Source organism: Lissotriton helveticus, chromosome 4_1, assembly GCF_964261635.1.
Source record: "Lissotriton helveticus chromosome 4_1, aLisHel1.1, whole genome shotgun sequence".
NCBI lineage: Eukaryota > Metazoa > Chordata > Amphibia > Caudata > Salamandridae > Lissotriton > Lissotriton helveticus.
The window spans coordinates 1676505702-1676530446 of NC_136063.1; positions in this window are offsets into that span (position 1 = coordinate 1676505702).

A 24745-nucleotide genomic window follows, 5' to 3' on the forward strand; every position below is an offset into this window, starting at 1 on the left:
GAGGAGCATCAATAAATCTGCAGCAAGACTCATCACAGGTTCAAAAAGAAGTTCCCACATCTCCCCTGACCTAAAATCCCTGAATTGGTTCCCGCTCGAAGCAAGAATTCAGCTAAAAATTGCTTGCATGACACATATGGCTTTACACCACAAGGCACCCTTTTATCTCGCTCAGAAATTGACAATCTCCGGTGGCTCAAGGTCCTCTAGGGGTGCAGATAACCTTCTTCTGAAACCTCAAAGATTCAATAAAAAAAACATATAAACAAACCTTCTCTGGAATGGCGTCTAGGATTTGGAATACTCTTCCCCCGGAAACCAGACTGAATTCTCCTTTCGTATCCTTCAAAAAGGAAGTAAAAGCGATTCTCATGACAAAATTTACTTGACCACTCTTCCCTGTCCTGAACCTTTTTCATCCGAGACTCGCTGTCTTTGTTTTGGGAATTCTCTGTTTATGGGCTTGGAACAACTATGATCCTATGCTGTGTTATTTTTACTACTACTGTTTTATTTTATTTATCCCATGCTTGTTCTATATATTGTTGCTTGTTATTAATTTGCTATAATCATTGTTTGTCCATTGTAAAGCGATCTGATATCCGCAAGGATCTTGTTCGCGCTCTATAAAACCTTCTAAATAAATAAATAAGCTGCGATGGAAGGGCCCCACTGAGAGGCCCGCCCGAACTTGGCGAATAAACTTTACTTACAGCCAGGATTTGCAGGAGGAATTCTTCCCATGCACTTCGTGCTTGTGACCACTTCAAATAAGCTGACTGGAAACTGCAAGGAAACACGGTGGTAGTGGGACTTCCCTGTTGTATACTGTGCCCGAGGTATGGAACTTTTCCTTTGCAGCAAGATTGCACTTGTACACAGTAATAATTTGTGAAGTTGTACCAAAATTGACATTGGAAACCAGTAAGGCAAATGAGGACAGTTGTGACGTATTGTGGGAGTAGCAGTCCCGGAAATATTGTAAAGAGTTTAAGAAACTATGCAACAAAGGAAAACATTGAATGTGTAACCATTTGGGGGTTAAGAGGACTAACCTGCATTTAAAACTGTACTTAACCTCGTTGCACTCAAGATATGTGGCAAAATTGTGAGAAACCTTTGAAAAATTAAAAATGACTGGTCTTTTAAAAAACTGGATGAATGTCCCTTTTCCATGTCTAACAGTTACGTATTTACAAACTAAACAAACCCACCACAATAGCAGCAAGTGGCATATGATTAAGAGTCATTGGACTCGAAACACGTAATGCCTGTTTGGCTTTTACTGTAATAAAGGTTCTGTTGGAAGCAGTTGGTGTGGCCTGTTCGACGCTGCTGCAAGAGCGCGCATTTATTTTTGATATATATATATATACATATATATATATATATATATATCTATAGCAGCCCGTTCCGACGTTGTCCGGGTATGAAATAGAATGTGTGTAATGTGTGTATTCAGATATGGCCATTCGCGTGTTCCCCCGCTTGAGGCCCAGCTGCAGCCCTGGTTCATGTTAGCAGGTGCATGTAATTAGTGTAGTGATCCGCCGCCTGAGCCCGGCTACAGCCCTGGCTGATGTTAGCAGGCGCTTGTAATTTGGTTTAATGTGATAGTTCAGTAACAGCGCGCATGAGAGGCTGCAGTAATTGTCCCCGCAGACACGCTCAGTCGCGTGTGCCCCCGCTTGAGTGCCAGGGGCGACCGTCTAACAATTAGAATTGTGTGAGTCTTGAATGATTGTTTCCCGCTGTTCTTATTTTTTTATGACCCACACCGACGCTCTTCGGCCCGAGTGCTTTTTAGACGCTCCCAGGCCAAGCCACACACTGCGTTCGGCCCTTTCAGATGCACCCAGGCCAAGGCACACACTGCATTCGGCACCCCCAGTATGTGTGAGACAACGGGCAGTCCCCCAAGGGCGTCTTGCGAATGGTTACTTACCACGCTTAGAGGTGAACACCTTTGTGACGCCCCAGCACACGGCCACAGGAGACGATCAGATGGCATGAAGTGCGGAACGTAGCACACCCCCCCAGCGTTTGTCATGCCCCCAGCGTGTCCCTTGATGTGGCGCAATTGCGTAATTGGCGCTTCACATGGCATGAAGGGCGGACACACGCCCACAGCGCGGACACACGCCCACAGCGTTTGTCACGGCTCCAGCGTGCCCCTTGATGCGGCGCAATTACGACTCACATAGCATGAAGGGCGGAACGTACCACACGCCCCCAGTGTTTGTCAAGCCCCCAGCACACGCCCACAGCAGAACGCAGACACGCCCACAAGGAACTACTTTGCTGGCACGTTCTTTTACCTTTTAAATGTATATGGTGGCCGTCTGCATAGCCTATGTCCTTCTGCTGCAACTGCCCTTTCCAACGCTGTATTGGGTGTTGTGATTGGTGCTGTGGTTACTGAGATTACCCGCCTCAAAGGTTTGGGCTCTCTCTTTATAATATTTGTATGGATATATATATATATATATATATATATATATATATATATATATATATATATATATATATATATATATATATATTACCTACTGGCGGTCGCCAGTAGGTATATATAGTTAGGATTGATTTCCATAGGGAAATCGCAACATTCTATTGGGAATAACTTTGGCGCCGGTTGAGGAATCTGCCTGAATTTTTCAGCAACTTTGCCTCGCGACGCTCCGGTCCTTCCCTTAAAGTTGGGGGGGGATTCGTCAAGCGGGGGCCGAGATAAAAGGGGGGTCCCAAAACATGTTTTCCCCATGTTAATTTCCATAGGGTGGTCTGTCGCACTTTTAGCTCGAACGGCTGAATGGATTTTCACCAAACTTGGCAAAATTGTAGGGGCTGGTACCCCGATGTGCCTTTGCTATGTCTCAAGATATATGCTCCAGTGGTTTTTACGAAAATTAACTTTGAAAAAATATATATTGGGCTACATTGGGCTATATATATGTTAGAGCCCAAATGTAGCCCAATGTAGCCCAAAGATGGCCACCAGAGACAAAAAAAACAAATGTAGCCCAAATATCAGCCAGATGTAGCCCAACTATAGCCCAATGACAGAATGTCCCAGAGTGTTCTAAAGAACAACTAGAGCGCTAACAGTCTTACTTATGACAAAAGTATGGCACACCTGAAGTCATCTTGATTGGAATAAAGTGTTAACACTTAAAACATTTAATTTGCAAAGGAACAAAATGAGGGCGTTCATTTTGCCATAGAAATTATGATTAGTGCTAAAGAAAGAAAAATTAGGGTACATTTTGAGTGACTTCTCAAATCCTCTTATATTTCATTAAAAAAATTCTGATATGCAGTCTCCTAAGATGGCCACCAGAGAAAAAAGAGCCCAAATGTAGCCCAAATATCAGCCAGATGTAGCCCAACTATAGCCCAATGACAGAATGTCCCAGAGTGTTCTAAAGAACAACTAGAACACTAACAGTCTTACTTATGACAAAAGTATGGCACACCTGAAGTCATCTTGATTGGAATAAAGTGGTAACACTTAATACATTTAATTTGAAAAGGAACAAAATGAGGGGTTTCATTTTGCCATAGAATTTTTTTATATATATATATATATATTACCTACTGGCGGTCGCCAGTAGGTATATATAGTTAGGATTGATTTCCATAGGGAAATCGCAACATTCTATTGGGAATAACTTTGGCGCCGGTTGAGGAATCTGCCTGAATTTTTCAGCAACTTTGCCTCACGGCGCACCGGTCCTTCCCTGAAAGTTGGGAGGGCATTCGTCAAGCGGGGGCCGAGATAAAAGGGGGGTCCCAAAACGTGTTTTCCCCATGTTAATTTCCATAGGGCGGTCTGTCGCACTTTTAGCTCGAACGGCTGAATGGATTTTCACCAAACTTGGCAAAATTGTAGGGACTGGTAGCCCGATGTGCCTTTGCTATGTCTCAAGATATGTGCTCCAGAGGATTTTGAGTAATTTAAGTTAAAAAAAATTTATACATCTATGGCCGCGCCCCGGTACGCGCACCGGGGAGCGCGCCAGGCGCGCCACGCGACTTGCGCACGGGAAGCTGATTGGTTCTCGGGTGTCTGTAAACATTCAAAACAGTCCGCAGCGGCCACCATCTTGTGTCTCGGTAGGATTGAGACACAAGAGGTGGCAAAAATCCCCCCTGACCCACTAGGTTTGATGTGGGGGCCATTAAAGGGTCCCGCGGGGCAAAAAAAGTTTTTCGCGGGGGGAGCGCCCGGTACGCGCACCGGGGAGCGTACCGAGGAGCGTACCATGGGGAAAAATAGTGAAAAAAATTATATAATCATAATGATAAATAATAAAATAATCATTTTGAGTGATTACAGGTAGGGTAGCTCTGAAAAGAGCTTTTGGTTCGGTGGCTGTTTTAGGTACCTACAAGTACGTCCCACACACACGCACACAACCCCACACCCCCACACCCACACACTCCCCACACACACCTCACACACGCACACCTCCACCCACACCCAAACACCCCACACCGACACCTTACACATCCACACCCACACCCACACATCCCACACACACTCACTCACACACACACCTCACCCCCCCAACACACACACACGCACACACAGATACCTCACAGACACACCTCACACATCCCACACACACACCTCCCCCCCACACACACACACACGCACACCTCACAGACACACCCACACATCCCACACATACACACACATCCTACACACATACCCCCCACACCCACACACACCCCACACACACCTCACACACCCACACCCCCACCTACACCCAAACACCCCACACACCCACACACACACCTTACACATCCACATCCCCACCCACACCCACATACCCCACACACCTACACCCACCTATATACCTCATCCCCCCTCAGACACACACACACACACACACACACACACCTCACAGACACACTCCACACTTCCCCACACACACCTCACCCCTTCACCACACACACACACCTCTGACACACACCTCACACACACACACACACACACACCACACACACCTCACACACACACACACACACACCCACACACACACTCCTCTCACACACACACCCACACCCCCCCACACACAGACCCACACACACACCCCACACACACACCCACACATCCTACACACACACACCCCACACGCATACCCCCCCACACACACACCCCACACCCACCCCCCCCACACACACACACCACACACACACACTCATTATTATTTTTATTTTTTTGAGGGGGTGCCCCACACACATACCCCAACACACACACACCCCACACCCACCCCCACACACAATCCCCACCATACCTCATACACCCACACCTCCACCCACACCCAAACACCCCACACACACACACCCACACACACCATACACCCCCACACCCCCACCTACACCCACACACCCCACACACCCCCACCCACACACACCTCACTCCCCCCCACACACACATACACCTCACAGACACACCCCACACACACCTCACCCCCCCACACACACACACCTCTGACACCCCCCCCACACACACACACACACCCCACACACACACCTCATACACACACATACCCACACCCACACACACATTCCTCACCCCCGCACACACCCCCACACACACACACACCCACCCACACACACACACCCCACACACACACCCACACATCCTACACACACACACCCCACACACATACCCCCCCACACACACCCCTCACCCACCCACCCCACACACACACACCACTCACACACACACTCATTATTTTATTATTTTTTTTTGAGGGGGTGCGCGCCCCGGTACACGTATCGGTACACGTACCGGTACGCGTACCCTGGAGAAAAAAAGAAAGACAGAGTTTTTTAAAAATTTAGCATTTTTATATAAATTGGAGGTAGTTCTGAAAAGAACTGTTTTTTTATTCTTATTGGTGTTTTATATTTTTTTTATTGTTTTTTTGTACCCCGCGAATTTTTTAAAAAAAAATATCTTTTTTTTTTTGCCTTGGGGGTCCTTGTGGGACCCCCTGAGCAGGCCTAGGGGGTCAGGGTGTTTCTACTCTGGCCCCTTTGTGAGTTTCACACCTTTGTTTCACTGCTTTCTTGTGCCTTGGTTCGAACAAGGCACAAGATGGCTGCCAGGGACACCCAGTATGCAAGGGGAATTAGTTCCCCCTCTTCAAACATGCACGGGGGCTGCGTTGCAGAGAGGTGTAAAAAAGGGTGTGGCCTCATTACACCTCTATGCAATGCAGCCATCTGGCGCATACTGGAGGCTCCTGGTGGGCTAGTTGGCCCCCAGGGACCCCCATTATGCAAGGGGAATTAGTTCCCCCTCTGCAAACGCGCCAGGCGGCTGCGTTGCAGAGAGGGGTAACAAGGGGCATAGCCTCATTACACCTCTGCAATGCAGCCACCTGGCGCATACTGGAGGTTCCAGGTGGGCTAGTTGGCCCCCAGGGGCCCCCAGTATGCAGGGGGAATGAGTTCCCCCTCTTCAAACATGCACGGGGGCTGCGTTGCAGAGAGGTGTAAAAAGGGCCGTGGCTTAATTACACCTCTCTGCAATGCAGTCCCCTGGTGCATACTGGAGATTCCTGGTGGGCTTTCAGGTCTTATATAGTTAGGAATTAGCATTAAAAAAAACTTTGAAATTCACTGAAAAAAAATAGGTTTCAGGCCTTATATAGTTAGGAATTAGCATTTAAAAAACCTTTGAAATTCACTGAAAAAACCATAGGTTTCAGGCCTTATATAGTTAGGAATTAGCATTTAAAAAACCTTGCAAATTTAATGAAAAAAACATAGGTTTCAGGCCTTATATAGTTAGGAATTAGCATTTAAAAAACCTTGCAAATTCACTGAAAAAAACATAGGTTTCAGGCCTTATATAGTTAGGAATTAGGCACAAGAAAGCAGAAAAACAAACGTGTAGAACACAAAAAGGGGGCAGGGTAGGAACACCCTGACCCCCTAGGGCTGCTCAGGTGGTTCCACTAGGATATTAATATATTTAAACGTTATCCGCTAATAGAATTAGCATTTAAAAAACCTTTGAAATTCACTGAAAAAACCATAGGTTTCAGGCCTTATATAGTTAGGAATTAGCATTTAAAAAACCTTTGAAATTCACTGAAAAAACCATAGGTTTCAGGCCTTATATAGTTAGGAATTAGCATTTAAAAAAAACTTTGAAATTCACTGAAAAAACCATAGGTTTCAGGAGTTATATAGTTAGGAATTAGCTTTTACAAAACCTTTGAAATTCACTCAAAAAGCTATAGGTTTTGGTGGTGTTATAGTTAGCTGGACATTTTACTCATACAAAACCATTGAAATTGCTCCTATATAGTTAGTTGTACTAAGTATATATCGCGCACCCACAATCCACTGCTGATGATGTCACATATTACATCATTCATGACATGGTCAGTGACATCACTGATGACATCTCAAATGACATCACTGATGACATCACTGATGACATCATCCACGTGGCAATCACATACACCTTTTCATACACTATTATAATTTTTCATCACTCTTTGTAAAATACAGAGTATCATATTTTAATCCATTGTCACAGCAATACAAGTATCTAAAAATCCACTCAGTGATTCATACATGTATACACACATCTAATCCCTTACCTATGGATTCACTCATACATGCTGTCAATGAACAATAGAACACTATCAAAAATACTTATACATCTATATCGACATTAAACAACAACACGCATCCTATTCACATATGAAGTCATCCTACTCACTTATGCAAACAATGGATCATACTTACATATTTACTTAGCAAAACACTTATACAAACACCACTTCTTCTATTCATTTAGATAGTAAGTCATACTTAGTGAATTATAAAATCATTATTACAAGTATACAGTTATCCATACAGTCACTCACACAATCATTGTGTCTTATGTATACTTATTTATATACAACAACTGACACATACACTGCCTTTTATTTTTCTAGTTTGTTGGACCTGTACCTTTGAGAAATATATTTGCTCATCACCACACCCATAAAGAGATTCCCTCACCCAAACTGTTAGAACATGTCGTTTTAACTTCATATATCTACTGAATAAACTATTCACACATCTTTGGACAGTCACACACCCTCCACCAAACCACACACACTTTCACACTCCCATACAAATACTCAGTTAACTAATCAATAACTAATACAGACTTTCACATAGCTAGTAACCAACTGTAGAATCAGTTTACACAACAACTGACAAAGTGATACAGATATTCACACAGTTTAGTCACTATCCACTATATTTAGTGAGACATTATAAATTGGTCAAGTAAACAGTCAATTACACTGCTACTAAATCCTCCATCCAAATATTTATTTATATATCCCCTCATTCTTCAATGCAAATTGCTATATATATAATGCATATTTAAATAACGAAGCAAACCACATTCACTGGATGATGTCATCAGTGATGTCATCAGTGATGTCATTTGAGATGTCATCAGTGATGTCACTGACCATGTCATGAATGATGTAATATGTGACATCATCAGCAGTGGATTGCGGGTGCGCGATATATACTTAGTACAACTAACTATATAGGAGCAATTTCAATGGTTTTGTATGAGTAAAATGTCCAGCTAACTATGACACCACTAAAACCTATAGTTTTTTGAGTGAATATATATATATATTACCTACTGGCGGTCGCCAGTAGGTATATATAGTTAGGATTTTTTCCCTATGGGATTTTTGAAAATTCTATGTCTAATAACTTTGGCGTTTGTGGACGGAATTGGCTGAAATTTTCTGGAAAATGAAACATTTTGTTTCTGAGCAGCCCCTGAAAATTTGGGGGGGGTTCGTCCAGGGGGGGCCGAGAAAAAAGGGGGGTCCCAAAACGTGTTTTTAACATTGAGTTTTCCATAGGGCGGTTAGCCTCACTTTTAGCCCGAACGGCTGAATGGATTTGCACGAAACTTGGCAAAATTGTAGGGACTGGTAGCCCGATGTGCCTTTTGTAGGTCTCAATATATGTGCTGCAGTGGATTTTGAGAAAATAACGTTCAAAAAAAGATATATATCTGTAAGCGCGGACCAGGCAGCGCCCCGGTACGCGTACTTGACGCGTAACGGAACTTCGCGTAGCGAAGTTGATTGGCTCTCCGGTGTCTGTCAACATTCTAAACAGTCCGGAGCGGCCGCCATCTTGTCTCTCGGTAGGATCGAGAGACAAGAGGAGGCAAAAGCGAAGGGGCAAATGACCATAAGGGGGCATAGTAGATCCTCCCTGACCCCCTAGGTTTGATGTGGAGGCTTTAAAGGGGCCCCGCTAAGCAAAAAAAAAAAAATTTTTTTTTTGTTTTTTTTCGTGGTTAGCGCCCGGTACGCGAACCGGGAAGCGTACTGGGGAGCGTATCACAATAAAAAATGAATGATAGACTTTTCAAATGCTGTATGTTAATTGATTGTTGGTTTTGTTGATTATTTATTTATTTTTTTTAAACTTTTTTTATTGTGTTTCATAATTTATTAAACTTTCTAACATTTCATTGTCAGAAATTTCATAATCATGGAATATAGATTGTAGTCTCTGAGGTTGTAAAATGTCCTCATTTGCAAGGAGGTTATCTACTGCTTGTACACATTGCAGTAGTTCTTGGTCCCATGTTTCATCCATAAATTCAATCTCATTTGGATCAATGATTTCTGTGTTGGACTCTGGAAGGACAATTTCAAATGAAATGTTTTGTTCACTTTCCATTTTTCCTGAAATTTGCATAAAAAAAATATATATTAGTAGAGGTAGGGCACTGTTGGGATTAATTTTAGATAGGCAGTTTTTATCAGAGAATTTATCTTTGGGCAGTGTATAGTATCAGAGTGGAAGTAGGAATATAAAAAAGTGTATCTAAATTTATAAGTACTACAGAGGGATAGTATATAACTAACAGAAAAAGTTTGCCATATTAACTTAAAGTGCACAATATACTTCAGTTTTAAAAATAACAACTTACCTTTAAAAAGAAGTTGAAGTTATTAATGAAAATCCAAATGAAATGTACACCAGGAAGTAGTAGTCAAAATGGCTGTGTTTCCTTCTCTTCCTTTATATATATTCGGGTACATAACCAATCAAATGTCAGGTAAAAAAAGTAGAAAATGAAAGTAACATTTTAATTGGTTGTCAATTCCAACACTTCAGATGTGTTTTGTGAAGTAATTTACCTCACGGTATTTAGAGAGGTCTACAGGCTAAATGGCTAAATGGAATTCCAATCAAATTTGTGAAAATGGTAGGGATTGGTATGTAGTATGAGCTAATCTATATTTGGTGAAATTGTCTCAAGTGGCTTTTGTGTGAACTACTTTCCCACCTTTTTTGATGGTGCGCTTCCCAGGAAGCGACCCGGTACGCGAACCGGTGAGCGCCCTGGTACGCGAACCTTAAGCGTAACGGGAGTCCACCATTTTGTGTTTCGGTCGAATTATGATACAAGATGGAGGGCAAATAATGTTCAGAATAGGTAGAAGGGGGCACGGTAGACTTATCTTGACCCCCTAGGTTTTGTGAGGGTGGCTGAGGAGGCCCATATGTGCGAAAAAAACATTTTTTTTAAAAATTTCGCGAGGTTAGCTCCCGGTACGCGTACCGGGTAGCGCACCAGGGAGTGTACTTTGTTGAAAATTAGTGAAAAAAGTTAGAGTAAAATAATAATTGTGAGTAATTAGATGTAGGGTAGCTCTGAGAAGAGCTTTTGGGTTTATAGTACATTTTGGTACTTATAAGTAGGTACCAATGCACATTTTTAAATTCAGAGTGAAAACTCTGTTGCCCTCATCTGAGAAGTGAACTCCATCTCCTCTGTAGATATCTTGCATGTAATAACGCAAGTTATTGTTGTACAGGGAGCCCATTCCATGGTCTCTCATGTAAGCTGAAACAGATTTGTTTACATGCTTCCTCGACTTCTCAATTTGTGGACAAAATTGGTTTGACCACCTCCATTTCTGTCTTTGGCATATATTTGAATATACCAAGGCAGTCTGAGGAAAAAGTGCCATTAATTGCTCAAAGGTGTCCTTTAAAAGCATTTCCAGACCTACACCAGTCAAAGTGCCCAAGTCATTACCTCCACAGTGCACAATTAACAGGTCAGGTTTTGGCAAATGCATAAAGGTTTTCACCAATGGTATCAATTGGTGACATTTTAATCCTCTGTGGCCAAACCACTTAATTTCCACATCTTGTAAATTGAGGTTAGGTAAATTCCTGCTTTCAACGTACCTTTGAGCCCAGTGAATATAACTATGACCAACAATCCAGACAGAAAACATGGTGAGAGAAGGTTCTCCTGCAGTCAGATGAAGTGTGGCAATGAAATGGCAGTTGAAAAAATGTGAGTTTGAAATGAAAAAAACTGTGGAGTTTCTGTGTTCATGAAGTAGTAACAGTGATTGGTGGATTTTAATTGATGAAAACAGAAAGTTAGGGTGTACAGATGTGTTGTTTGAAAGATGTATTTTGAGTGGTCAATAAAAAATCATTAAATGAAAGAAAGCACTGGATATGCAGGTGCAATGAGAGTTCAGAGTTCAATTGCAACATTGTTGTGTGAATTTGCAAACACCAGAGTTTCTCCAAGAGGTGGTTGCTATGGAAAATAGGCAGAAAGGGCAGAGGGGGAAGGGTTTTCATTTGAAAAAAAGTGAGGGAAGAGTTTTGATTGGGTGACATGAGAAATATGTGTGAAGAATTACACCATTTCTGTGCTTTTGATAGCTGCAGACTCTGGAGTGCATACCTTTTGCTCTGCTGAAGACAAATTGGTGTGTTTCTTAGACTGTTTTCAAACTCAAAGTATTTGCTAAGGTGAGAAAATATTTCTTTACTTTAGATAGAGAATAGTGTGCTTTAAGGAGAAAATTATGATTTATGTGGCGCAATTTGCTTGTAAATATGCTCTCACATGTGCATGGAAAATTTTGATTTTGAATGTTTTTGTTATATAGCCATGTTAAAAGTGACGCAACCATGCTGGAAAGCCAATCAAAAAATGATTTCATGTGTTTTAATGACATTTTAAGTCATTTTCTGATGTGCAGTGTTTAGAAATTATGATTTGAAAATCGTTTTTGTGGAAAAGGAATTGTTTTTAAATTCATGACAAGGATATAATGGTGTATGGTTCTTTATAAGGCAATTGACTGTCCTTGATGTTATTTTTCTCATTTTAGTGTAAGACCTTTCTCTGTGGCGCAAATTGCTTGTAAATATGCTCTTACATGTGCATGAAAATTTTAATTATCAATGTTTGTGTTACATAGCCATGATAAAAGTGAACCAACCATGCAGGAAAGCCAATAAAAAAACGCTTTCATGTGTTTCAATGACATTTTAAGTCATTTTCTCATGTGCAGTTTTTTGAAATTATGATTTGAAAATCGTTTTTGGGAAAAAGGAATTGTTTTTAAATTCATGAGAAGGACATAATGGTGTATGGTTCTTTATAAGGCAATTGACTGTCCCTGATGTTATTTTTCCCATTTTAATGTCAGACCTTTCTTTGTGGCGCAAATTGCTTGTAAATATGCTCCCACCTGTACATTGAAAATTTTGATTTTGAATGTTTATGTTACATAGCCATGTTAAAAGTGACCCTACCATGCAGGAAAGCCAATCAAAAAACGCTTTTATGTGTCTTAAGGACAATTTAAGTAATTTTCCCATGTGTAGTGTTTTGAAGTTATGATTTGAAAATCGTTTTTGAGGTAAAGGAATGTTGTTAAAATTTATGTTCGCCATATGCCCCCAAATTTCTTTTTCAGGGTTGCAGCAGGGTGTTCTTGAGACACCCCTGCACTTTTGGAATAAATTCCTAATTTGTGATGAGCAAATTGTTAATCGCAAATTGCACCTTCATTTATATGAGCCTCCTAGCCCATGGAAATGAATGGGTAATTTGCAATTAGCAATTTTCTCAAACAAATTTGGAATGGTAAAGAATCGCTATTTATTCCTTAAAATTCGCTTTTTTGGAAATGCAAAATAGTTATATGATACATATGGCGGTTGATGTCTAACAAGATAAGAAGCTTATGGATACATTTATGATGACTGGTGCAATGAAGTAGAAATCACTTACTTCATTGGTAGGCCTTTACAATAAATTATCTCCTCTGTATTCTTCATCAAGCATAACTTTAATCTGCAATCCTGAGTAGGCCTCACCTTAAACAAACCTCTGGATAGGCCACATCTTATTGTCATCCTGATTTAATCATTTATAATGCTAGGGACAGATTTATGATAGGTGTATACCTCTTTTGTGCCACTTAGAAAACATTGTCCATGGGGAAATGACTTAAAATGTCATTAAGACACATGAATGTTTTTTTTAAAACGTTTGCAATTTTTTTGGGTCACTTTCAACATGGCTATGTGTCTGAAACAGTCAAAATCTAAATTTGCAATGCACTGGTGGGAGCATATTTACAAGGAATGTGCTTCATGGGGAAAGGTCTTATAATGTAATATGGGAAAAATGACATTAGAGATACTGAAATGCCTTATAGAGAAGCATACACCATTATGTCCTTGTCATAAATTTGCAAACCATTACTTTTCCCCAAAAACGATTTTCAAATTATATTTAGAAAACAGTGCACATGTGGAAATTACTTAAAATGTCAATAATTCAAAATTTGTGATTCCTTAAATGCAATGTATCAAAAAAAAATATGTAAAAAATGATATTAAGGATTTGGAAACTACCACCAACTTCTAGTTTGTGGTAATTTGCGAATTCTTTTCAAAAAGCATTTTTTTTTAAAAAAAAAAAAAGGTCCCATATGACGCCCATACATGCCATTAGGGCATGTAGGTGTGCCATGTGCTCCCAAATTTCTTTTTCAGGGGTGCAGCAGGGTGTTCTTGAGATACCCCTGCACGCTTGAAAAAAATCCTATTTTGTGATGAGCTAATTGCTAATCACAACTTGCAACATTAATTCCTATGAGCCTCCTAGCCTATGGAAATGAATGGGTAATTTGCAATTAGCAATTTGCTCATTGCAAATTAGGAATAGTAAAGAATCGCTATTTATTCCTTAAAATTTGCTATTTATAATATGTAAAATATTTTGATGATACATATGGCAGTTCATCTGTAACAAGATAAGAAGCTTAGGGATAGATTTATGATGAGTGGCGCATCCCCAGGGATGTGACAGTCATCCTGCGCCACTGTTCCGCCACCCATGGTGTGCTGCATTTACAATGCGGCGCAGCATGGGGCAAAAAAGGCACAGATGCGTGACGCATCTGTGCCGTAAAGGTGGCGCATTGCTGGAGCTGCATCGCAAGCGCGATGCAGCTCCAGCAAGGATCAGGGGTGCCCCATCTATACAATGCTGCGTCAAGACCTATGCCAGCTTCAAGCAGGCGCAGGGTTTTGAAGCAGCTTTCTCCTATCTGATTGTAAATGCGGCACACCATGGGTGGTAAAGCAGTGGTGCACATTAACTGGTGCATGCCTGGGGATGTGCCATTTAATATAAATCTGCACTTTAACATTTGAGTATGTGCAGGGGACACAGAGTCGTTGAGGCTTATCCAAGGTTAAGAACAGATGAGTCCTGTTCAGTGAAAAATTAGACATAGGCTTCACCTGCTCAGCATCGCTGGACATGGCTAAATAATAGCTGCAAAATGTTACTCTTGTTAAATAATCCTGTTTATAATCCTATTATAATCTGTGAGATTTGTCTCTTACTCTGCAACATCTCATTGTTGTTGTCTTTCTTTAAAGATAAAGACAACCTCAACATGAGCGACAATCTGCAATCAGTTGATTTTGACCTCATCATTGAACTTGTAATTGAAACATCAGTGGATGTTGATCCATTGGATGATTTAAATCCTGAGGATGAAGAAGAGCGTGATGAGGATGCAGATTTGTCCGAATTATATGATATAGGATGGGAAGCTGACCTGCTTGAGCCTTTGGAATTATAAACATTTATTTTTAAAATTTATAATCAATAAAAAGTAAAAAGGTAAACCGTTTAATTTAAAAATAAAGACACCTTCAAAAACAGGTTATGTGTAGTGTCTTCAATAAAATATTAAAATATGCTCATAAAATTAGATCAGATTCACATATAAAATAGCATAGGTAACATAAATATAAATCTCATTTCTTTTCTGCTATTTCTGTATTGTAAATTTGCAAGGACTAAAAAATCTTCTATTTAAAATGTCAAGTAGTGTGTTATGTTTTTGATCACTATTACTGATTTACTGTTTGATAATAATGTTTAATAACATTTTTATTATATTTTTCCTCAGATTCAACTATGCCTACAAAAATAAGAGAGATGAAGGCTGCAAAACGTCAAAGACAGCAGGAGAAAAAAAAAATGCAGCAGTCCTCTGACAAAAAGATTTCTCAAGCCATGAAGAAAGCACCGGGTAAGAGCTCCAAATATTTCATAAGAAATATTTCTAATAAAAAAAATATTAGTACAGAAAATGTTTCAATCCATAACATGACAAGTAAATCAAATGGAAAGAAAAGGACAAATGAAAATGTTACTGCTAGAGCAAGAGATAAATCTGTGCATGATAGTAGAAGGAAACAACAGTTTACGGAGATTCGTAAACGAATGTTCCGTAACAGGATAATTGGCAATTTGTTAAAAAATATTAAGAAAGGTCAACAGAAATTAGTTTTTTATAGGAGAAAAAAAAAAGTTGAGAAAGTTATTGATCAGGCTTTTGAAATTAAACGTAAGTTATTTATTTTGATAATCAATAGAATTAGGAAGCTAAACAAGGCAATTTTTGATTTCAAAAGAAATAGTAGATGGAAGAGAATAGTTAATCGTAGTAATTTTTGTGAAGTTTTTTCTGGAGAATGGATACATAGTTCAAGCTGTGAGGCATTTTTTAATGAAGAGAGTTATTTCCAGGATAATGATTTGGTGCATGCAGTTGACATCAGTGGTCGTGCTTATGAAGTGAAAGATGGTTGTCCAGTTGAAAAAGAAAAACTTGTGACAACAGAGGCAGAAGAGTTGTTAGGTAATGAGGTTTTAGGAAGACGTGCTAAGGGTCCTGTGTACACCTGGAAGTGTAGTAGTATTTGCAGTGTGCGACAGGATTCCATCAATTTGCTTTGTGATTTTGTACGGACATTTAACAAGAAAAGTTTGAAGCAGAAAATAAGGTTGTTGCAAGAATTAGATCCTTGCAGAGTGAGAGAAGTGACAGGTTTGCATGGTCATTCACTGGCTTGTCTTTCCAGGAGAGTATGCCAGAGTGTTTTTCATCATTTCAGGATGCTAGCAGTGCATCATAACAAAGTGAGGAAGTTAGTTAGACTGTTGTATTATGCTAAGAGTCCAGCAATTATGCTGAAACAATTATGCGCTGCTCTTTTGCATGGTTCTGAAATAGATGTGAAGAATATATGTGAAGAAATTGAGTTTTGTTACTTTGGAAGTAAAGAGGAGAATGTTGAAATTGAGCAAGAAGTAGAGGGTCATTTGGAAGATAGTGTACAGGTTTCCAGTACAGATAATTTCCAGAGGGAAATTGCGACGTTTGACATGAAATCAAGTGAGAGGCCTAATTTCACTTGTGTGTGTTGTAGACGCACTTATTATAAGAATCAGACTAAGCTAGTGGATTTATATGCAAAAAGTGAAAGGGAAAATAATAGTGAATGGAAGGATTTTGCAACATACTTGATGGTAGAAAATTGTTTTGATTTGGGATTGGATCAACGTGTGTGTACTTATTGTTGTAACAAATTAAAACAAAACCAGATGCCTGCTAGAGCAGTTCATAATAATCTGGAATTGGTTGAGATTCCTTCTGAATTGAAGGACTTAAATACTTATGAATCTATTTTGATTCAAAGTATCCATCCCTTTCAGGCTATTGTAAGAATGGAGCCAAAGACAGGGAAATTGCCTCCATCAGATTTACAGAGAGGATTAAAGGGAAGAGTTGTTTATTTGCCTCTAGATTTCAAGAAAAACATTAACACAATTGGAGTAGAAAAAGTGGAAGAGGAACCTCTGGTTATCTTAGTTAATGGGGTTCCGACAAAGAATAAGAAAATATGGCAAGATTTAGTAGATGTTAGGAAAGTTAAAAAGGCAACATTGTATTTGAAAAAAAATAATAAATACTATAAGAATGTATATGTTGCAGAAGAGGAAGTAAGTGAGGAAGAGGATAGCGATTTGTGTGCTGGTCAAATTGAGAAAGTAGAACCCTCTACTAGTGAGGAAATATATGAACATTATAGTGTTCATCCTTTGCATTCAAAGGAAGTCATGGGGAATGCTATTGAGTTGTTTCAAATGAAACAAGCCAAAGGGAGTCCCATTAGTGTTTGGGAGGAAAGTTTGGAAGCTCGGTGTTTCCCACAGCTTTTTCCAACAGGTCAGGGAGGAAGATATGATGAGCGACCTCATCAAATTCCTGCTTCTGAATACCGGACTTTGCGATTGTATGCAGGAGATGCTAGGTTTCGACAATGCATTCCTTATTTGTTTCATCTCCTGTTTGAAAGCGATCTGTCTGGACTGTCATATGCAGTGAACCACATCTTGAAAAGTGGTATACACATGCAAAACATCTCGGCAAGTGATTTTATGGATAAAGTGAATGTCCAAGATAGTATTTTGGATTCTCACCTGATTAATCTCATGGCGTGTCAGCGTGGTACTAATGAGTACTGGTACCGTCGTCATGGTGATTTAAAATGTATGCTGAGGAACTTAGGTACTCCCACATGGTTCCTCACTCTGAGCTGTGCCGAGTATGGCTGGGAAGACTTACTTGAATTTCTACGAGAGGCAAATGCTAACGTAGAAAACATCGAATTCAAGACACCTGGAGAACTGTGCTCTTTGGATCCAGTCAATGTATGTAGGTACTTCAATCATAGATTTGAAGCTATGATGTCTTTCATCATGAATAAGAAGAATCCACCTCTTGGAGAGGTGTTGGATTTCTTCTGGAGAAAGGAGTACCAAGCAAGAGGTGCTCCTCATATACATATGTTGCTGTGGATCAAGGATGCACCTAAATTTGGAACGGATCCAGAAGACTCAGTGATGAGTTTCATCCAACAGTATTCTACGTGTGCTGTTCCAAACGCAAAGGAGATGAAAAGCCTAAGAGAAAAAGTTCTGCGTTTCCAAAGCCATCGATGTGGAAAGTACTGCCGTCGTAAATTCCGAAAGAAAGACAAGTTCTACACCAAATGTCGTTTCGGCTTTCCACGACCGGTGATTTCTAAAGGAAGAGTAAACAGTTTGATGTCTTCGCTGCGACATAATGTGATGAAGAAATCACCTAAAAACACTTACAATTTGAAGAGGAACGAAGAGTCCAAGTACATCAACGACTACAACCCGGTGATTTTGTCCATGTGGAATGCTAACATGGATATACAGTTTGTGGCTGATAACTGTATGGCTGTGGCTCGGTATGTGACGTCTTACATCACCAAAAAAGAGAAGACAGAATTGAAGGATATGTGGGAGGACATTTCCCATGAAAAGAGCCTCAGCAAGAAGTTGTACAGTTTCAGTCTGAAGATGTTGTCGCATCGAGAAATCGGAGCGTACGAATGTTCTGACCGGTTGTCTTCAGCAAGTCTCTATGCCAAGTCCAGGAGTATCGTTTGGGCGAGTCTTGGTCTTGCTGCAACGCGTAATCGAGTTCTCAAACCTGTGCGGGAAATTGAGTATTTGGCGGAAAAGGAGCCAAACAGTACCGACATTTTGAAGACAAACATGTTGGATACATATTATCCAAATCGAAGCAGTCACCTAGAGAATGTTTGTCTGTATGAGGTTCTGCAAAATTACATGTTCAAGAGGAACATCAAAGAAGATACTGAGATAGGAGTGTATGCTGTAATAGGAAGTGAGGGATGTCTGGTCAAGCAAAGAAAATGCCACTTGATAAACCATCGAAAATTGAGTGGCGAATCTCCTGAAAAAAAGGAGTTTTTCTATTTAGCACTTTTGCAACTTTTCAAGCCTTGGCGTGCAGAAGAGGAACTGCTTGGAGATTTCCTCTGTTATGAAGACTCTTTCAATGCCGCCAAGGAGACCATAGAATGTCCTGCTTTTCCCAAATATGTAGAAATGTTGAATGCGGAAATTGAGCAGGAAGCAACGATTGCAGCCGAGATTGCCAGAGACAGTTCTCAGGACAGTCAGAGTTCTGCTTCATTGAGTCAGGATCCACTAGGAGGACCTCTTATTGAAAATGAAGCTGCCACTGCTATGAATGAGGTGGAAAGAGCCATGGCACATGCTCAAGAGGATGCGGTTAACTTAGAAGAGTTGGAAAGGCAACTCAACGTTGAGCAGAGGAAAATATATGACGAAGTTACCATGCAAATTGATCATGGATTAAGTCATGATAAGAAAGAGTGCTCATGTACGTCGTTGAAGCCTGTCCGACTGTACGTGAGTGGAGAAGCGGGAACTGGAAAAAGTTTCCTCATTAAAGCAATTTCATGCTATTTGCAGGAAAGGACAGAGTCATCGCTGTCTTGTGTTGTCACTGCTCCAACTGGACTGGCAGCACATAATATTAAAGGGATTACTTTACATCGTTTACTGATGCTGCCAGTGGAGCATGACAACAAATTAGAATATCACAAGCTATCTGGAGATGCTTGTTTTGAAGTTTCAAGAATCTTGAGGAAAATGAAACTTCTTATCATTGACGAAGTAAGCATGGTTTCCAATGTCATGCTTGCCTTTGTGCATTTGAGGATGCAAGAAGTTCTCAAAACAGAGTATGATGTGTTATTTGGTGGCAAACACATCATTGTTTTCGGAGATCTTCTGCAGCTGACACCAGTGAAAGGGCAACCTGTGTTCAAAATGCTCACGCATGAAGATACCAGGAAGTGCCTAGGCAGCATTGGCAACGTCAATATATGGTTAAACTTCAATTATGCTGAACTGCATGAAAATATGCGTCAGGCAAAGGATGAAGTTTACAAGACTATTCTACAAGATGTTAGAATTGGAAAAGTGACCGAGCATGGGAAAGAAGCTTTACGTGCACGATTACTGTCAAATTTATATCCAGAACAAGATGTTGTGCCTGAGAATATTTTTCAGAAAATTACTGATAAGAAATCTGGAATATGTTTGATGCCAACTCTTGCAGAATGTGCCAAATTTAACAACAAAATGTTGCATTTAGAAAAGCAAGAGATTGTGAAAGTGGAAGCTATTGATAGAGTAGAGCATATGGGATCAACAATTATTTTGTCTGAGAATCTGAAAACAAAATTGGATTCATTAGAGAAGAGTATATCTAAAACTGCAGGTTTTGAAAAGACTCTGAATGTGTGCTTGAACTGCCGTATAATTTTAAGAAGGAATTTACATGTTGAAAGAGGTCTGGTAAATGGATCAATGGGTAATGTTGTTGATTTTGTGAAATACAGAAATAGAGATGGAATTGAATTTTTAAAAATTAAATTTGATGGCATTGAGGAAGTACAGCTAATTGCTCGTTGTTCTGCTAGATTTTTGCTTGTAAAAGACTTATATGTTCGCCGTAAGCAGTTCCCTGTTTGCTTGGCATATGCGGTGACAATTCATAAATCGCAAGGTTTAAGTGTAGACACTGCATTGGTGAATATTGGCAGTTCTGTGTTCAAGGAGGGTATGGCATATGTGGCATTGTCACGAGTTAGAACTTTATCGGGATTGTACTTGATTGAGTGTGATGTCAGAAACATTTGTGCAGATCTAGATTGTGTTAAGGAATACAATAGGTTAAGAAGAGAGTATGCGCCACATTTGCCTCAGTTTCCTTTGTTTGAGAAACGTCTGGTAGGCCGGAAACGAAGAAATGAGAACAATACTGGGGAGGTTGTAGCAAAAAGACAAAAAGTGAATGAACCTAAAATTACAAGCAGAAACAAAGAGGATTCTGTTGAAGATGTTGTTGGTTTTCAGTTTGAAAACAGTTCTGGTGTCAACTGCTATGCTAATGTAGTAATTAATGTTTTGTTTTCTCTAAAAAATGTAAAAGAAGAGATTGTGGTCAATTCTGATCAAAGATTTTGCAGTTTGTTAAATTCTGTGTTAGAGAAATGTACCACTGATAGAAGAAACATAGAAAGTGTGTCTGAAATTAGAAATCTGTTAGATAGATGTTCAGGCCAAACACAATTCTCTCAAAATATTCAGCAAGATTGTCAGGAGTTTTTAATGTATATGCTTGATGTATTACATGCTGAAGGTGTAGATGTAGATCAGCTGTTTGGGCTTTCTTATCAATGGCAGCATGACTGCGAGAACTGTATGGTATCAAGTACTACTAGTGTAGACTCAGAAAGATTTATATATTTAACTTTGCCAGACAGTAAATCAGTCTCCTTTAATAAGCTAGTAAAAGCTGCTAATCACAACATGGAGTGTAGCCAATGTAAATCTGAAATGATGTCCACATTATTTATACGAACATATGGCCAGTACGTCATTTTAATGTTCCAACGATGTAGGCCTGATGGAACAAAATTGACAACTTTAATAAAAAATTTTGTAGCTTCGCAGTTGTCAATATCAGGAAGGACTTTTGTAACTACAGCAATTATATATCATGACGGCCCTTCAATATCATCAGGACATTACACAGCTTATTTAAAGTCTAGAAATGGCTGGTCATTCTGCAATGATTCTGTTTTAATTTTCAAAAAAAAATTGCCGTATGACCTTAAAAACTCTTACCTGGTGTTTTTAAAACCAAAATTTTAGGAAAATAATCTCGGGATATGATCTGTGGAATTTCAAGAAGTTCTAATGGCTCCTACACAATTTGGCCTTGAGGATAAGTGTAGTTCAGAGACATAACTTCTAATCATAGGATTGGACATCATGGAGATGTATGTGCACTTTAAATGAGTTCAGAAAAACTGTTTCTTTTCATAAGCTAATTGAAGCAGCCAATCAAAACATGGAGTAGAGGGAATGTAAGTCTGCAATGCTTTCTACTGTTTTACATTGCTTTGTGATTAAAAGTGATGTAGAGAATTAAATAATTGTAGTACTCATAGAGGTAGTGTAAGTCTGCTTCATATTAAGCAGTATCAGTGTCATAAGAAATGTAGAACATGACTGAGCAAGAAGGGGAAGATATTACTATTCCAGGATTGTGAAAATGATCTTCAACATTTTAATTCTGAAAGTTGCGGAAATGCCAAATGATGGGACTGGCTTACAAGAAATCCAAGAGTTATAAATATCTCTGACTAGATTTGGCCTTGTGGAAAATAGTGGTAGAGAGCAAGAAGTCATTTATTGCATGTAACGTGTTTTTAAAAACGATGGAGGTTTTCTTTCAGAAAGTGGCGGGCTGAAAGTAATAACAGCACAAAAGAGTGTAAGCTGTTCATAGGACATCCTTGGACGTCATGGAAAGTAAGTTAACTTTAAGGAGTTCTGAATTTTAATTTCTGATGTTGTATGGGTTTTTTAAACACAATCATTTTGATTGTGTTTTTTTTTCCCCGCTGTTACATGATGAATACCTTCAAGTCACTGTTTTTAGTGAATTTTGATACATTCTGAGAACAGCAAAAATAAATCATTTAACATGTATAATTAATTCTGTACTGTTTGCATTTATGATGTATATGTAGAACTGTGTAGGAGGCATGGAGAAGGTGAGTTTTCTGTAAGTGTTAAATTTATTGTATGCAGTGCTGCACTTCTACGTATTCTTTCATATGCTGGACTACATCTGCACAATGAGATACCTAAGCAAAGGAAACACAAGTGATGTGATTGTGAAATGAGCAAAATAAATTGCACATATTTCAATTACATCACCTGTGTTTCCTATCATTACGAATCACATTGTGCAGATCAAGTTTAGGTCTGTCCAGGGAAACATAGGAGGTTTCTACTTTGTTGAAGAGTGCAGTGGACATGACTCACTTCATTAGTAGACTTTCACAGATATTATCTCCTCTGTACACTTCAACAAGTGTAAATCTCATCTTGAACTCTGAGTAGGCCTCACCTCAAACAAATCTCTGGATAGGAGACATGTTATTGGCATACTGAAGCGACACTTTTCTGAAACAAGAGCAATGCAAAAGATGCACCATGTTTTAAGATAGGCCTCACTTCATCTGCATCAAGATACTGTTAGTTTAAAATGTATATCTTTAGGATTGTGTAGAGGACCTGGAGAAGCAGAAGCTTCTGTCAGTGTCAAAGTTGTTGAAAAACTATTTGTCCTTCAATATTTTCCCTTGTCTTTTGTAATTTTTAAATACATATTTTAATTTTTTTCAAATGTTGGTTCTCTCTTTCACAGATTGAAAGTATAGAAATAAAATGTGATTAATTTAACGGCAATTACAAGGTAAATAGTTGTACTCTTTTCGTTACATTTCTATCACATTCACCTACTATTAGATCCACTGCTTCACTTCTTTAATCCTCAGTTTCCTGCCTTTGCTACTTTCCTCATTCCTTTCTCTATTACCTATTTACTCAACTCCTTCCACTCTTTTTCTCAGTCCCTCTGTTCTCATAGTTCCTCAGTCTTGTTCACTCACTCCATCTCTATTACTCTTAGTGTCTGTGAATTACTTTCCCAACTTTTTTTTTTTTGGACCGCTTCCCGGGAAGTTGCCCGGTTCGCAAACCAGCAGCGTTATGGCAGTCCACCATTTTGTGTTTCGGTCGAATCAAGATACAAGATGGAGGGCAAATAATGTTCAGAATGGGTAGAAGGGGGCACGGTAGATGTATCTTGACCCCCTTGGTTTTCTGAGGGTGGCTGAGGAGGACCATAGTTCTTCACTCTTGTTCACTCTCTCTGTTTCTATTAATGTCACTGTTCATGACTGATCAAAAAAATGTTTTTTAAAAAAGAACAGTAACTATAAGGGAAGGAAATAGACAGTTATGTTAAAAGAAAGACAGCTATAGGGAGTAAACTAAGGATACTGTTACCCACAATCCACTGCTGTTGATGTTACTGACCATGTCATGAATGATGTAATATGTGACATCATCAGCAGTGGATTGTAGGTAACAGTATCCTTAGTTTACTCCCTAGAGCTGTCTTTCTTTTAACATAACTGTCTGTTTGCTTACCTTATACTTACTGTTCTTTTTTTTAAAAAATATTTTTTTTGGTTAGCTTCCGGTACGCGTACCGGGTAGCGCTCCGGGAGCGAACTAAGAGAAATAGAGGTTGGCAGAGTTCCAAATATTCTACCAATTTTTTTAAAATGGGGAGTTAGTTCTGAAAAGAACTTTTTTTTTTATGTTTTTGTTGTTTTATATTTTTTTTTGTATTTTTTGAACATTTTTTTACTTTTTTTGTATTTTCTGAACGTTTTTAAAATTTTTTTGGTTTTTTTGGGGGGGGGGGAAACAAAAACGATCCATTATAAAGGGCTCAACAGGAGCAAAAAAAAAAAAAAAGAATTTATTTTTTGGTGCGTCTCGTACAAACATTAATATGATTTTGAATTGCTCGCAAAATCAAAGTGATGCTACTTTCTCTGTAGCAGATGAAAGTGCCACATTCCACGCACACTTGCTTTACGTGCCCAAACAACATTTGGATGTTTGCAATCGTCTCCCTCGCCTCTGGTCCCGACACCTCTGGAACCACCGATCTTCTTGCCATTGGGAGGGGATTTTGTTGTTCGTCACGTAGCTGGGCAGCACTATAAT